The sequence below is a fragment of the Planococcus citri genome, chromosome 1 (assembly GCF_950023065.1).
Source record: "Planococcus citri chromosome 1, ihPlaCitr1.1, whole genome shotgun sequence".
In the NCBI taxonomy this organism is placed as follows: Eukaryota; Metazoa; Arthropoda; class Insecta; order Hemiptera; family Pseudococcidae; genus Planococcus; species Planococcus citri.
In genome coordinates this window covers 77,015,824-77,026,515 of record NC_088677.1, presented here as the reverse complement: position 1 = coordinate 77,026,515, position 10,692 = coordinate 77,015,824, and the positions used below count along the sequence as shown (strand labels likewise).

Sequence of the window (10,692 nt, the reverse complement as noted above, 5' to 3'; positions counted from 1 at the left end):
AACAAAATCGCCAAACCCCTAAAAAAAAACATGACCTCAATCTAAAGATGAAATTCTGGAACCTTAAAAATATAATCTTAAAATCCCGATTTAGAATCAAAAACTGAACCACAAATAAAAAAAACAAAATTGTAATATCTCAAAAACGAAATCGAAAATTGAATATGAAATCGGAAGCAAGAAGAAAACATAAAATAAAAACAGAAAACCTTGAAGACAAAATAATATGTAGTTAATATTATTCTAAAATAAAATCAGAAATAAAATTTAAAATTGTACAAAAAGTAAATTTAAAAAAACGAAATTGAAAACCCAAAATGAAATCGTTGGCAAACCCTAGAAGACAAAATCCAGAATTGAATAGTAAAATCCTCAATCTGATAATCAAAACTGTTATTTTTCCAAAAAGGAATCCGAAAACTAAAATGAAAACCAAAAATAAAATCAAAAATGGGAAACAAAATCACAAAACCTCAAAAACGAAACTGAAAACCAAAAAAATCAATAATGAAAATAAAATCGTAAGATTACAAAACTGAAAATAAAAACAGAAAAAACTGAAAAGAAAAAAAACTAAAAATGTATGAAAGGTACCGAAAACAAAAGCAAACATACGAAACGAAACCATGAAATCTCAGATGTTAAATCCAAAACCAGAAATGAAATTAAGTACCGAAAAAGAAAACGCGAAGTCGATAATCGTAAATCAAATATTGTAAAATCATAAAACTGATAACGAATATGCAACAGAAAATCCTAAAAACAAAAACAAATATGTACATAAAATAAAATCGTAATACCTTAGAAATGAAACCAGAAATTAAACAAAAAAACCGAGCACAAAATTTTAAAACTCCCAAAATGAAATTATGAATCGAAAATGAAATTATAGAATCCTCAGAACGAAATATGTAGCTAAATATTATAGACGAGTATACAAAAACAAAAAATTACACAATTCTAGTGATATGTAGCTAAAGGACGAAATTTGAAGCTCCCCCCTCTCTTTACAAAGCAAAAAAACGAAAACATGAAACGAAATCTCAAAATTTTAAAAATTAAACAGAAGCCCTAAAAATGAGAATGCAAAAACGAAAAGCGAAAAGTAAAATAATTTCTCTCCCACATAAAGCAGGGAGGGGGGATTGCTTTATCGCTGCAAGGTACTCACTACTCAACCTCAATGACAAATTCCTTTTGTAGAATCGTCCTAAATCAAAACAAAGATAATTAAATTGAAGTGAAGACTGAAGAACATGAAGCAAATTTTTGAAAAGTTGCAAGTCGAACTTTTTCATTAAAAGTTCAATTTTGTGAGACATATTCGGAGGTGTGGTTTTAAATTCTGAAAACATTACGTTCTAGAACCTGAAATGTATCATTCCCTCCCTTCCTTCCTCACCCCCTCCCCCCATTTTGGGGAAAACTCAGAAGGGTCTCATGCGACATATCGAATGTTATGTTTTCAAAGGTTCTGATTATGAATATGGCAATATTTTTTCGATTCGACCCCTTCCACGTTCCCTACCATCCCCTTTGTTGGGGTTGAAACCTGAAAATGTTGACGAGATGGTGAGATATGCAGAATAATGCATTTTCGAACGTGCACAAGACAAATATGGTCTTCTTTTTTTCATTCCACTTATCTCTTACCCCTTGTGCCCCCTCCTCGATGGGATCAAAACTTCAAATGTCGATGAAAGCAAAAGAAAAAAACAGATTTCTAGAAATCACCATTTTTGGATTTCCAAAAATTCGTCAAAAATCGAAAAATCAATCTGGGCTGCTACAATACTCTTTCCAAAAATCGTTTTCCTTTTCAAATTGGATTTGGACATCTTGACTGATTCGCTTTCGAGTCTATTTTCAAAATTATTTCATCTTAGGTAGGTACTGAAATTATTTGCAATAAAATATATATATATGTAAATATAGTGCAAAACGAGATCATAAATACATATACATAGTGCAATACGAGATCACCGACTCATTTTTGGTGATCTCGGTTTTTTTTAGATAGCGCACGTTAATAACGAGATCACCTACCACCTCTGTGCAAAGTTTCAGCTATGATCTCGTTTTTAGCGTGAAACGTCTACGGATATACATTTGTAGTTGAGTCGGATGTTCACTCGCAGCGCCGCGGTCGTGTCGTCGTATATTTCGCGGGATACGCGGCGCGCTAATACCGAGATCACTTTATTTGACAACGTTGCATGCGTACCAATGCGGTTGTATTTATCGGAGGTACCTGAGATTTTTTAGTAGATGTTCGTCATCGGCCATTTACAATTTAATTAATAATTACCATTCCGTTTCGTTTTAGTAACTTGAAAAAAATTTCAGATGGTTTAATTGAATGTTATTTTCCATAAATTCATATTCAGCGGAATTTTTGTGAACTTTTGAAAAAAAAAATTGATCTAAAGATGGGAACAAATTAAAACTTCTCCAACACCAATTTTTGAAGGTTAAAATTTCCAAAAAATGAAAAGTTCACCCAAATAAAAATTTTATGAACACTTTGAGATCACATTTCACAGACAAAATGATTTTGAACAATAAAAAAATTGAAGCTTTTGGGATGTAATCGATCACTTTTAGGCAGACTTTTCAAAACAAAAAATTCCATAAGGAAGTTTTCATCTCGGAAATTGTTTTTTTTCTGGTCGCCACTATCTTAGCCATCCTGTGCGATATCTAATAAGCGAAGTTGAGATGGTACTTTGTAGCTCCAAAATTGAAAAAAATCGATACAGAGAAATGACAGATATGAGATGATAATTTGATTGAAAAACTGTAATTTTGGAAATGAGTTTTTCTACTGATAATTCAATTTTCTTAGCGTTTTGGTACAATTTCTGACACGTGCATTTAAAATGGCTTTTCTTAGACCCAAAATTTTCAAAAATTATCCAAAAATGTCCGAAAAATTGGATTAGCACACATAAACTTGGGAAATTATTTTTTATGGCTATACTATAATTTTCCTAACGTTTTAGCGGGATTTTCTGTAGACACATGTGCTCGGAATGGTATTCTATGGCCAATTTTTTTCTTAAATCGCCGAAAAGAAATTGAAAAAAATGTTCAGCTTCAACTTTTTTGAAATAATAATTCTCCCAGCTTTTTTTGACTGCGATTTCCAGTACACACATTTAAAATGATAATTATTCTTGCTTAAGATAGTATTACAACTGGCCCTAAATTTTTGAATGAGACATGTCCAGAAATGGGAAAGGTTTAAAATCGTTTAGAGCAGTTGTGGTATCTCCATCAGATTTTTGAACGCTGAGATTCCCTCAAAATTTTTCCAAAAGATGATAGAAAGTCAAAATTCATTATGTAGGTAGCTACTAGCTAGATACTCTAATTTCAACGTACTGAATCGACTGTAGGTGGTGTAAAATCGTTCTGGAACTCTCAGCGCCATTTTGGAAATTCCAGTACCTATTTCAAAAAAGCGACATAAAATGTGCTCAAAGTATCTTAGCCACGTACACTCACGAAGACCGATTAAACAGATTACACAGACACATCCTTTTTTCCAAAACCAGTTTGTGCTAGTTTGGAATCAAACCTTGTCCACTGACTTCATACTTCATTGAAAAAAAAGTAAACGCTAAAATTGTATTTTTTTAGACTCAAAAAATTCAAAAAATCATCCAGAATTTACCAAGAAATTCATTAAGAAACTTTGAACTTCGGAAATCGTCTAAGAAATGCAAGATTCAGAGCTGTCCAATCTATTTTTTTTAAACATTTTGGACTATTCTGTTAGAAATGTGTTTCTTAGGTCCAAAATTTTCAAAAAAAAATCACCCCAAATCCAAAACTAGCAAATCCTTTTCTATCAACAATTTTCGGAATTTTTTTTTTTGAAAACGTTGAGTCTAAAAATAACTCAAAATTGGTCCAACGTGTGCTGGGTGCTTAAGTGACAGAGGGTATAAAGTTTGAAAAAATAAAAAAATAAGCTTGGAAAATAGTTGTATGGTAAAAAAAGGACACAATTCCCGAAGTTACAGCTTCTCGAACTGATTTTTCGTAATTTTGAATACTTTTTTTGGAAGATTTTTGATCTAAAAATACCGTATTAAGCACGCGTTGCAAAAATTGGACCCAAAAATCACGAAAATTATATTATGAGAAGAAAAAACAATTCTGAACTGTAAAGCAGCTCTATAAAATTTTTCGAAATCTCACAATTTCTTTTTCGAAATTAAGGAGCCTGAAAAAACAGTTTGCTGTATCATAACTGTTCAGGTAGTCAGAAACAATTTACAGAAGTTTAAGCTGCCTAATAGTTGAGAGGCCCGCATAAGGATCTATTGCACACCACTGCTGATCCTCCAGGCAAATTTTGTCTTAAAGGAGGAGCCCTAAGGATTTCTAGCCCCAGTAAAAAAGTGACCCTACTTACGAAATGACGGCCATTTTGATTGGCAGGTCAGCCAAAATTGCAACTTTTGCGTTCCAACATAGGACTTGCACAAATTTTTTTAAACCATACCATGGCAGATCGAAAGAGCAGTCAAAAATTCATCACCAGTCAAAATTTCTTAAATTAGGGATACCTATACCCTATTTTCGACCTGCCAAATTCATTGGAAACTGTTTCAACCCGTTTTGAGCAGTTCTGGAGCCTCCAGCAGAGTTTTGAAATTTGAACTTCCACAAAATTTCATCAAATGGAGTTAGAAAACCGAACTTTATTCTGCAAACTAATTTTAATACGCTATGAAGTGGACTGCAGGTGGTTTTCAAGTCATTTAGGAGCTTCCAGCAACTTTTTAGAAATTACTGGAGCCTCCGGTAGATTTTTGAAACTTGAAATTTCAACAAAATTTTATCAAATGGAGTTGGAAAGCCGAAATTTACTCTGCTCAGTACGTGCTGAAGTTAATTTGGACAGATTTTGTGACAATTTTTGAGAAAAATGACGCAAGAGGCTCCAAAATAGATTTAAATTTGAAACTACCTGCAATCGACTTCGGAGTAACGCCAAAAATTGAGTGTCAACTGAATTTCATCTTTTTACCTCAAAAGGAGGCGGAATGGTGAAGTTTTAAAATTTTCAAATAAGTACAAAATCGAATAAATCGATGCACAAAAATACGTTTCGAACTGGAATACACTGATTTGAAAAAAAAAACAGGGTACTTTATTGATTATGAAGGTTATTAACAAGCACCAATTGCGAGCACGCGAGCTTAAGATTATTTGAACGAGTTTTACGCGGCATTTTGTAAAAAATTGAAATTTCTAAGAAGTAGCTTGCTGGACCTTCAAAATCTCTTGAAACCACCTGCAGTCCACTTCATATCGTATTGAAATTGATTTGCGGAGTAAATTTCGGCTTTCTAACTCCATTTGGTAATATGATGTGAACATTTCAAGTTTCAAAATTCTGCTTGAGACTCAAGAGATTCAAAAAAAGTAGCTGGAGGCTCCAAAATGAATCGAACCCTCCTGATGTCGTCTTCAGAAGGTGTTAAAATTGAAGTGCCGAGGAAATTTCGACTTTCCATCTCCATTTGATGAAAATTTCAAGTTTCAGAAATGCACTGGAGGCTCCAGTAATTTCTAAAAAGTCGCAAGAGGCTCCAAAACAACTTTAAGTCACCGTGCAGTCGACTTCGTAGTGTATTGAAATTAGTCTTCTAAATGAAGTTTGGCTTTCTGACTCCACTTGATGAAATTTTGTGGAAGTTCAAGTTTCAAAAATCTAGTGGAGGCTCCAGAACTATTTAAAATGATTTGAAACAGTTTACAATGGCACCACGTTAGGAAAATCACTATAAATAATTATTATAAAGCAAAGAAAGGACGATTTTCAAGCTTGAAGCTTCTCAAATTATTTGAACAAGTTTTTGAAAATTTTGTGTCTAAAAGTACCGTTTTAAGCACAAATTTTGGAAATGGCTTTTAAAAGGATGCTGCTCAATATATTTTTTTTGAATCCTCTCCATTGGGTACAATTTCCAAAACGCACGCCCAAAAAATGAAATATTTTGGGCTTAATTAAAATTATGAAAAAATCATCCAAACAAACTGCAACTGCAAAATAATTTGATTAGAAAATTTCAGCTTCAAAAATCGCTTTTTCTCGTATAGTACACCTGCCTAATACATACAATTTTCTTAACATTGATTGATATAATTTCCGATACAATAATTGTGTTTAAATGGTGCTTCTTATGTTAGGTTAAAATTTTCAAACATTATGCAATAACAGCGAAAAAATTAATCGAGAGATGATAAACATCGGAAATTCTCCTTTCTAGCTGCATGCAACTACTAACATTTTATATTACGAGAAGAAAAACAATTTCCAAATTTAAAGCAGCTCCTTCAATTTTTTTGGAAATCTTACAGACGATTTTTTTTCAAAATTACGGGCGCTGAAAAAACATTTCGTTGTATCATGACTATTGACTGTCCAGTGTCCATGAATGTCGAAAACAATTTCCATAAGTTTAAATTATCTAATCGAGTTTTCAAATCCTCTATAGTGATTTTTTCGAGTGCCTGAAAGGGGAAAAATTTACTAGGTTGAGTTAGGCAACCGAATTCTTAAATATTTTTTTAGGTAATTTTTGGAATATTTTACGCCCCCAAAAATATCATTACCTGTGGGTAAACGCGAAAAAAATCTCATCATAATGCTCGAAAAATCATTGTATGACAAAAAAAGGATGATTCTCAAAAGGTCAGAACTCGCAATAAAATTTTTTATTTGCTTTTTGATAATTTCTTGGAAAATTTTAGGCCATAAAAATAAAATTTCCGAGTGCAAGTGTTGGAAATTGTTCGCGAAAAGCTACAAGAATGAGTTAGGTTGTGTAATCAAATTTTCTTACCATTTTTGGATATTTGTTTGAAAATGTTGGGCTCAAAAACTATCACTATGAGTGCTCGTATAGAAAATTGGAACAGAACATTTGAGAAATTATCATACGCCAAATAAACGACGATTTCTAAATTTAAAAGCTCCTCGACTAAATTTTTCAGTCTTTTTAAATAAATTTTTTTAAAGTGTTGGGTTTGTAAATGCCATTTTGTTCGACGTGTTGGAAATTGCTTATAAAATCGCCAAAAAAATTACATTCTCACTATAAACAAAGCTCTTTAAAGGTAAAACTTTCCAGTAAAACTTTACGGTCATTTTTGGATAAATTTTTCGAAACTTTCAGTTCAAATTGCACATGAAAAGCTAAGAGAACTGTAATGACGAGGAAAAGAAATTTCCAAAGTCGATGTTACAGAATTAAATTTTTTCAAACAAATTTCAGCCTTTTTCGGAAATTTGGGTACCAATATCCCATCAAAACGCTAAAAAAGTTATAACCTGTCGTGAAAAATGAAGGGCAAGTTATTCAATCAAATTTTTAAGCACTTTTTGAATACTCTTTTGAGAATATTAGAAACGAAAAAGCGCGAGCACAAAAAATAGCACCGACACTTCACATTTTTTGAGACCAAAATTTTCAAAAAGTTGTCAGAGATAGTTTGAAAAATTTGATTGGCTTTGTTTGGATTTGAAAATTGATTATCTTAGACATTGTCATAAAATTATTTTCTTAGCGTGCTGAGTGAAATTCTCCAAAACACGCGCTGAAACTGATTTAGGGCCAAATATTTCAAAAAAAAGGTCACAAAAATTGATTTTAAAATTTCTAAAGTTTAAATGTCCAGTCTGTGAAAAATGAATGCATGTGATGAGCTGATCACACCTTATGTCTGTTCAAACGTGGTCAGAACAGTGGAGATAGCTTGACTGGATCTAGGCAGAATTGGAAATCAGACTTTATCAGACTTGATTGAATCAAGACATTCCCCAGATTCAATCAGACCTGCTCATAGGTACCTGATCAGATCTAATAGGGAAGACCTTATAAGATTTTACTAGCTGTACAGATGTAAGAAAATCTGAGGAGATCTGACCTTGACCAGGCTAACAAGGGAACCTCTTGAGGTCCCACATTCCGATTTGAACGGGACCGCGATTTTTAGAAAGAGCATGGTCTAAAACCCCCCAAAACCAAATTTTCAGCTGCCAAACTTCATTTTTCGATTTTTGGCAAACGTTTAAAAATTCAAAATTGACTGTGTTTAGTGATTGATTGTTTTTCTTCTTCTTTTAAAAAAAAAAAATACGCACTTGATTAGTATGATCGAGATAAGTCTTACAACTGGTATCGTTACCAGCCATTCTGGAGCCTCCAGCGCGATTTTCAATTTCTCCAGAATTTTGAAATTGCTCCGGAAGGTGTGAATATAAAGTTGGGCAGCTACAAATCGAGTTGTGTGCTATACTCGATCTACTGAACTAGTTTATCCACATTTGAGCCGATTTCGAGAGTGACTCATCAAGAGTGGTTTTTTGAACAGCTTTTTTCATTATAAAAATATTCAAAAAATCAAAAGGCTACCGTTTGCGAGGAAATTTTCGAAATTTGCGCGAATCACTGTATCGAGTTCAGAACCACTCTCCCAGTACAAATTTCGCTGTTTCGATCCGTTTTTGGAGCCTCCAGTGCGATTTTCTGAACTTGACATGTTTTATTATGTAATACAATCCTTAAAATCAGCTCAAATGTGGATTAACTCGTTGAACAGATCGACACACAACTCGATTTTCAGCTGTTCAACTTCATATTCGCGCCTTCTGGAGCATATTCAAAATTCTGGAGAAATTGAAAATCGCGCTTGAGGCTCCGAAATAGCTGGAAATGACAAAATTCGCTTTCGGCAGATTAGTTCTGCACAAAATACAGCGATTTGCATAAGTTTCGAAATTTTCCTCGCAAACGGTAAACTTTTGATTTTTTGGATATTTTTATTATAAAAAAAAACTGTTCAAAGAACCACTCTTGAGGTGTCACTCTCGAAATCGGCTCAAATGTGGATAAACTTGTTAAATAGGTCGAGTACAGCACACAACTCGATTTGTAGCTGCCCAACTCTATATTTACACCTTCCGGAGCAATTTCAAAATTCTGGAGAAATTGAAATCGCGCTGGAGGCTCCAGAATGGTTGGAAATGATTAAATTCGAATTTGGCGAATCAATATCAGTTATTTTTTCAAAAAAGCACCAATTATCAAAAACAGTCAATTTTGAATTTTCAAACGTTCGCCAAAAATCGAAAAATTAAGTTATTGGCAGCTGAAAATTTGGTTTTTGGGGGGTTTTAGACCATGCTCTTTCCAAAAATCGTGGTCTCGTTCAAATCGGAGTGTGACATCTCAAGAGGTTCCCTTGTAAGATCCGATCTGATCAAAACCGGGCATTCCTTGTTCAAATTGGAATCAAGCAAATTAGATTAGGTCTGATCAGACGTGATCAGATCTAATCGTTTCCTCGTGGGTGAGCAACTGAGCAATCAAATTTTTTTGACTTATCTTGGATTTTTTTTTGAAAATTTTGGGTTCAAAAAATATTATTATGGGCAAACGTATAGAAAAGTGAACCAAAACACTCAGAAAATTGTTAGACTTATGACAAAAAAAGCAGGACTTTGAAATGCAGAGCTTTCAATAAAATTTTTCAGCTGCTGTGTGCTTATAATTTTTTGAAAATTTTGGAGACTCGTCACGTGTGTCGAAAATTGCTCTCCACTCCATATGCCAAAGATATCACACCAGGTACAACTTTATACGATTTTTTGGTAATTTTCGGATATTTTTTGAAAATTTTGAGCCTACAAAATACCATTTCGAGCACAATTGTACTTGAAATCACACAAAAAATTATAAAAACATGTATTATGACTGATGAAAGCAATTCTCAAAATCAAAGGAACACAAATAAATTTCATGAACAAATTTCAGTCATTTTCTTCAATAATGTGGCACTCAAAATCACATCAAAACACTAGAAAATTTTACAATGACTAGAAAAAAAAATTTCCAAGGCTTAACACTGATCAAATTGAATTTTTCGGCATTGTTTAGACGTTTTTTTATTAGAATTTTGGAAACAAAAAAATTCTATTTTGAGAGCATAGACACGAAATGGTATAAAAAACGCCAAATATTTGAAGTAATTCTCAGAAGACGTGAGATTTATAAAAGTAAAATAAAACTTGAATGAAATTTATTTAAGAAATGGTCAATGGTCAATCATGCAACTGAAATAATTCCAAGCTCTTGAGAAATAAACCGCGACTAACAAAAATTCATCACTAATTTATCATCATTAAGTACGGCAACAGCGCACTGATCTCGATCTATGCTGAATTTATATTCGAGAAAAGTATATATATGAACGGATCTCGGTTTCAACGCGGATCTTCTGATCTCGGTTTCAGCGTGTGCTATATACTTTCAAAAAAATGCACAAATGTTCAAAAAAGGGACAGAAGTGCCATCTATACTTCTCCAAATGACGCAAAAACTTGGAAGATTTCAACATACACGGATTGAACACATACATTATTGGGCTTCACGGAAGTGATCTCGGATTGCACGTTGTATATGACTGATCTCGGTTTGCTACAAATATGTCTATATATATATATATATTTGCTTGCGACCAGACATGTCAACTATGCTTGGCATATATGCAGAAAAGTGAACAAAATTTTAAAATTGGTATAATTTCTGTTCTAAATCACTTACCAAAATTTTATTTGCAGATTCAATCTAATAGTTTAAAAATCTATGCGTTGAAAAAAGTATTCAGATT

General features: G+C 33.0%; 1 protein-coding gene across 1 annotated transcript in view; it reads right to left on the bottom strand.

The window, feature by feature from the left end:
- LOC135833697 (uncharacterized) overlaps nt 1-10,692 on the bottom strand; it is a 169,442-nt gene that overhangs the window by 124,096 nt on the left and 34,654 nt on the right. The gene's annotated exons all lie outside the window — the stretch shown is intronic.